Source organism: Rhinopithecus bieti, unplaced genomic scaffold, assembly GCF_001698545.2.
Source record: "Rhinopithecus bieti isolate Rb0 unplaced genomic scaffold, ASM169854v2 scaffold_32264, whole genome shotgun sequence".
In the NCBI taxonomy this organism is placed as follows: Eukaryota; Metazoa; Chordata; class Mammalia; order Primates; family Cercopithecidae; genus Rhinopithecus; species Rhinopithecus bieti.
This window is the reverse complement of record NW_016813984.1, coordinates 1-6,974: the sequence shown is the minus strand read 5'-3', so window position 1 is coordinate 6,974 and position 6,974 is coordinate 1. Positions and strand designations below refer to the sequence as shown.

The following is a 6,974-nucleotide window of genomic DNA, read 5'->3' as shown; positions in this document are numbered from 1 at the left end:
ATTCTTCTCATTGCCACATGGCAATACTCTAAAATCAACCACATGATTGAACATAAAACACTCCTTAGCAAATGCAGAATAACTGAAATCATAACAACCACAGCACCACAGCATTATAAAAATGGAATTCAAGACTAAAAAGCATGCTTAACATCATACACTTACATGGAAATCGAATAACTTGCTCCTGAATGACTTCTTGGTAAATAATGAAATTAAGGCAGAAATCAAGAAGCTTTTTGAAACTCATAAGAACACAGACACAACATACCAGAATCTCAGGGACACAGCTATTTCAGTGTTAAGAGGGAAATTTGCAGCACCAAACACTCACATCAGAAAGATCTCAATTTAACAACCCAACATTACAGTGAAATGAATTAGAGAACCAAGAGCAAAGCAATCCCAACTAGTAGAAGACAAGAAATAACTAAAATCAGAACTGAACTGAAGGAGTCACACAAAAATCCATAAAAAGGATCAACGAATCCAGGAGTTGTGTTTGTTTGTTTGTTTTTTAAATAATAAAACAGCCTGCTAGGTAGAATAATAAAGAAGAAAAGAGAGACGGTCCAAGTAAACACAAGTAGAAATGACAAAGGGGAGATTACCATTGACCCCACAGAAACACATATAACCATCACAGAATATTATGAACACCTCCCTGGACTCAAACTGGAAAATCTAGAAGAAATGGATAAACTCCTGGACATATACACCCTCCCAAGACTGAACCAGGAAGAAATTGAATCCCTGAACAGACCAATAATGAACTCTGAAATTGAATCAGTAATAAATAGTCTCCCAATCCAAAAAAGCCAAAGACCAGACAGATTCATAGCCAAATTCTACCAGATGTACCAAGAAGAACTGGTACCATTCCTATGCAAACAATTCTGAAAAACTGAGGAGGAAGGACTCCTCCCAAACTCATTCTATGAGGCCAGCACCATCCTAATATCAAAAGCTGTCAGAGACACAACAGAAAAAGGAAACTTCAAGCCAATATCCTTGATTACCATCAATGTAAAAATCCTCAACAAAATACTGGCAACTCAAATCCAGCAGCACATCAAAAAACTTCTCCACTACCATCAAGTAGGCTTTATCCCTGGGATGCAAAACTGATTCAACATTCACAAATCCATAAATGTGATTCATTGCATAAACAAAACTAAAAACAAAACCACATAATTATACCATATTTTCAGAAAAGGCTTTCAATAAAATTCAACACCCTTTATGTTAAAAACTCTCAACAAACTAGGTGTTGAAAGAACATACCACAAAATATTAAGAGTCACCTGTGACAAACCCACAGCCAACATAATACTGAATGGGCAAAAGCTGGAAGCATTCTCCTTGAAAACTAGCACAAGACAAGGATGTCCTCCTCTCTCACCACTCCTATTAAACATAGTATTGGAGGTTATGGCCAGAGCAATCTGGAAAGAGAAAGAAGTAGAGGACATCCAAATAAGAAGAGAGGGAGTCAAACTATACCTGTTTGCAGATAATATGATTCTATATCTAGAAAACCCCAGTCTCAGGCCAAAAGCTCTTTGAACTGATTATCAACTTCAGTGAAGTCTCAGAATACAAAATCAAAGTACAAAAATCACTAGCATTCCTGTACATGAACAACCAAGCCAAGAGCCAAATCAGGAATGCAATCCCATTCACAATTGCCACAAAAAGAATAAAATGCCTAGGAATATAACTAACCAGAAGGTGAAAGATCTCTACAATGAGAACTACAGAACACTGCTCAAAGAAATCAGAGATGACATGAACAAATGGAAAAATACTCCATGCTCATGGATAGGAAGAATCAATATCATTAAAATGGCTGTACTGCCCAAAGCAATTTACAGGTTCAATACTATTCCTATCAAATTACCAATAACATTTTCCATAGAACAAGAAAAAAAACTATTTTAAAATTCGTATGGAACCAAAAAAGAGCCCAAATAGCCAAGGCAACCCTAAACAGACAGAACAAAGCTGAAGGTGTCACACTACCCAACTTCAAACTATCTATAGGGTTACAGTAACCAAAACAGTGTGGTACTTGTACAAAAACAAAAACATACACCAATGGAACAGAATAGAGAGCCCAGAAATAAGGCTGCACAAACAAAATAAAGCTGACAGAAACAAGCAATGGGGAAAGGATTCTATATTCAATAAATGGTGCTGGGATAACTGGCTAGCCATATATAGAAGACTGAAACTGGACCCCTCCCTTATACCACATACAAAAATCAACTCCAGATGGATTAAAGACTTAAAGGTAAAATCCAAATCTACAAAAACTCTGGAAGACAACCTAAGCAATACCATTCTGCGCATAGGAACAGGCAAAGATTCCATGATGGAGATGCCAAAAGAAATTGCAACAAAAGCAAAAATTGACAAATAGGATCTGATTAAAGAGCTTCTGCACAGCAAAAGAAACCATTAACAGAGTAAATAGATAACCTATAGAATGGGAGAAAAATTTTGCAAACTATGCATCTGACAAAGGTCTAGTATGCAGCATCTCTAAGAAATTTACACAAATTTACAAGAAAAAACAACCCCATTAAAAAGAGGGCAAAAGAATATGAAGAGATACTTTTTGAAAGAAGACATACCTGTGACCAACAAACATATGACAAAAAGCCCAACATCACTGATCATTAAAGAAATGCAAATCAAAACTGCAATGAGATACCATCTTACACCTGTCAGAATGGCTACTAATAAAAAGTCAAAAAATAACAGATGTTAGTGAGGTTGCAGAGAAAAAGGAATGCTTATACACTGTTGGTGAGAATGTAAATTAGTTCCACCATTGTGGAAAGCAGTATGGTGATTCCTCAAAGAGCTAAAAGCAGAACTACCATTCAATCCAGCAATTCCATTACTGGGCATATATACCCAGAGGATTATAAATAATTTTACCATAAAGACATATGCATGTTCACTGCAGCATTATTCACTATAGCAAAGACATGGAATCAACCTAAACACCCATCAGTGGTAGACTGGATAAAAAAAAAAATGTGGTACATACACACCATGGAATACTAAGCAGCCATAAAAAAGAATGAGTTTATATGTTTTGTGGGAACATGGCTGGAGCTGGAGGTCATTATCCTTAGAAAACTAAAGGAGGAACAGAAAACCAAATACTGCATGTTCTTATTTATAAGTGGTAGCTAAATTATGAGAAATCATGAGCACAAAGAAGGCAACAATATGTGCTGGGGTCTACTTGAGGGATAAGGGTGGGAGGGGGGAGAGGATAAAGAAAAAATAACTAATGCGTATTAGGTTTAATACCTGGGTGACAAAATAATCTGTACAACAAATCCCATAACACAGGTTTATCTGTATAACAAACCTATACATATAAGCCTGAACTTGAAAGTTAAAAATAAATAATAAATCTTAAACAAACCATATTTACTTCCCCTTTAACCCTAGACTTTACTGGTTGTTTTTGCATATTGTCTCAGTGCTCTAAAATTATCCTAGCCTGTGTGTAAGAATGGGCAAAGCCCTCTGAAACAAAAATGGAGTTAGTTATGTTAGCTCTTTTGCTGTTTCACTGCTACAGCATGAGGTGGACTCTTTTGGTAGCCATTGTTTGTTGCTTATCCAACAGCCATGCCTCACCTTTCTCCCTGATAAAGGAAATCTTATTTTATTCAGGCAGTGGGCAGAGACACCTTAATTTCAGGGAAGGTAGACTTATTCTCCAGCCCCAGGGAATGAATCCTTATTAGTGTAAACCAGTAATTGTCATCTCATCCCTTTGGTCAATACAGTAATTGATTGGAAGACAGTGGCAGAGTGGTGTGTGATCCAGTTCTGGCCAATGAGAGATAAGAGAAAGCTGGTTGGAAGTTCTGGAAAGGATTTTCTTTTTGGATTTAAAAAAGAGTCTTGGGAAGTAAAAGCCTTGTGCTTGCTATTCCATCCCTTTTTCTTCCTGCCTTGAATGGGATCATGTTGTTGGAAGCAAAGCTTGGAGTCACAAAGAAAATGAGCACTCAATCAAAAGATTTCTCAGCAAGGCAAATTTACTTCTGCAGAAGGGTGCTTCTTGCAGTTGCCACGAGAGCACACTGAATAAAGGAGGGAAAGGGTTTTTATTCCTAACGCGGCTTGTCCCTACTACTGTGTCCTGACCCTGTTGGCTGGAGTTGGACAACACAATCTAAACTGAACCCAATTGGCTAACTTGAAAGACAGCTTTGGCAGGAAGAACTGTTACAGTGGGAGGGACAAATTACAGAGTGAATAGCAGATGTGGGCTCTGTAGATAAGGACCGGTGGGAGAGTTGTTTACTGGAACCAGGTGCAGGGAGGCACAAAGGATAAAGAAGTTGGACCTTGAAAGTAGAGAATAAGGAAACTAAACAAACTAAACTTTTGAAGAGGAACTTCTCTTGGATCTGACAATGTGAAGATGGAAGTCTTGGAGCTGTGTTGGCAATGCTGTGACCACGGGGCCAGGATGGGGGACAGGGAGGTGGCATTTCTATGGATAAGGTGCTAATACCCAGAGATGTCAGAACAGTAAATTAGAAAGGGATTTTGCCTTTAAAGACCTTATGGAGCCACAGACAACCAGAAACCACCTACCTCCAGTCTTCTTGTTGTACAAGAAAATTGTACAAGAAAATGCTTTTAAATATAAGCCTGTGGCTCTCAAACTGTAGTCCTCTGACCAACAGCATGAAGGTTATCTGGGAACTTGTTGGAAATGCACGTTCTCTGACCCCACCCCAGTGTCCTGAATCTTCATCTCAGAGTCCAGTGATACTGAAACATGCTCAAGTTTTAGGGTCAGTGTGATCACAGTACAGTTTCTGTCAAAGGCATTCCTAGCTGAATCTTCATACAAGTATGTGTAGACCAATGAAGAGATCTAAAGTATTCCCTAGAAGTTGCTTCCTTGACTAAGCGCCTGTTATTGGCTTGATTTCTGAATATTTATCTCTATTTTATAAGTAAGCCTATCTCCAGAGGGTGAACTTGCTGTCTTGTGTTGGGGGGTTATATATGAAATGTATTTATACATAATAGATTTTGTATGTGCAAATATATATATATATATATATATAAATTATTGTGTGAACCTTAATACTTCCTTTTCCTAAATTGTGTTCTTGTCCTTGATAGAACCTTCACTTTCACTTTACCAGAAATCTCTCACTTCCTAGCAACATTCTAATACAATTTTATTTAAGCATAAGTTAAATGCTTCCACTTCCAGGTGACTTTTAAATCCATTATTTAAACAGATTATGAAGAAATATGGACATCTCATAGATCTTCAGAATATTATCACTAACTACCATTACTACTCGGACATATTTTTGCATCTAAGGGTGAGAATGGGAAGCCATCTGTGCTTACACTGAGGACTACCAAATACTTTCAATGCACTTTTGGATCCCTGCATGAGCTATTCTTATGGATTCCAAAGAAAAGAGTTGGTGGCTCGGCAGGTGTGAAGTCAATGAATCCAGTTTGTGGTGAGGCTCTTTCAGACAGCTCCGGGTCCCCTCTGATGGATACCATAAAGAGATGCAAGATTACTGGGGACATGGGACGAGGACAGAGGGGATAGAGACCTTGTATTCCTCTGCACTTCCTATCTCCCAGCTATCCAGTCCCTAACTCTAGAGAAAGCTAAGTGAGAATTTTGCCAAAGACTCCTCGTTTGCTTTCACTAGGACTCTTTACTCCTTCCTCCTCCTATTATGCCCTCATCTTTTATTTTCAAATTTTATAAAAGATAAGTGTTGTTTTATGGAGAAACATCTCAACATCACTTTACTGTGAGAAGCACTTTACATATATTATCTTGTTTCATTTATTTTACCTAATTCCCCATTTCAATTTTCTTGTTTATTCTTTAAGTATTCTGCCTCTGTTTTGTTTTTCCTACTTTGTCTTTATTTATATTTCCATTAAAAATAATACTTTCACATCCTTTTGAAATTATATTTATTCCTAGTTCAGCTTAGAATTTCTGTTTTTAATCCATAATCATATTTTTCATAAAAGACTAATGAATCCAACTCCCCCCCCACCCACTCCCCTCTCCACCCTAGCACTGCTCAGGCTGCACTGCCTCGCTGCAAGCTTCAGGCTCCTGCTAAGCTAGCGCCACATCATCTCCCTTCAGCTGCCATCATGATTATCTACCGGGACCTCATCAGCCACGATGAGATATTCTCCTACATCTACAAGATCAGGGAGGTTGTGAACAGGCTGTACCTGGAGGTGGAGGGGAAGATGTCTGTAGGATAGAAGATAACGTTGTTGACTCGCTCATTGGTGGAAATGCATCCGCTGAAGGCCTCTAGGGCGAAGGTACAGAAAGTACAGTAATCACTGGTGTTGATATTGTCCTGAACCGTCACCTCCAGGAAACAAGTTTCACAAAAGAAACCTACAAGAAGTACATCAAAGATTATGTGAAATCAATCAAAGGCAAACTTGAAGAACAGAGACCAGAAACAGTAAACCTTTTATGACAGGGGCTTCAAAACAAATCAAGGACATACTTGCTAATTTCAAAAACTACCAGTTCTTTATTGGTGAAAACGTGAATCCAGATGGCATGGTTGCTCTACTGGACTACCGTGAAGATGCTGTGACCCCATATATTATTTTCTTTAAGGATGGTTTAGAAATGGAAAAATGTTAACAAATTTGGCAATTACTTTGGATCTATCACCTGTCATCATAACTGGCTTCTGCTTGTCATCCACACAACACCAGGACTTAAGACAAATGGGACTGATGTCATCTTGAGAGCTTCATTTATTTTGACTGTGATTTATTTGGAGTGGAGGCATTGTTTCATGTTATGTAGGTTGTCTAAAAATAAAATGCATTTAAATTAAAAAAAAACTAGGGGGCGGAGCAAGATGGCCAAATAGGAATAGCTCCAGTCTCCAACTCCCAGT

The 6,974-nt window shown here is 38.1% G+C and overlaps 1 pseudogene across 1 annotated transcript; it reads left to right on the top strand.

Annotated features, from left to right (window-relative positions):
- Positions 1-6,195: 6,195 nt before the first annotated feature.
- Positions 6,196-6,862, top strand: LOC108513542 (translationally-controlled tumor protein pseudogene; annotated as a pseudogene). Its single transcript, XR_001880928.1, has one exon. The product of XR_001880928.1 is annotated as a translationally-controlled tumor protein pseudogene (transcript).
- The last annotated feature ends 112 nt before the right edge of the window (positions 6,863-6,974 follow it).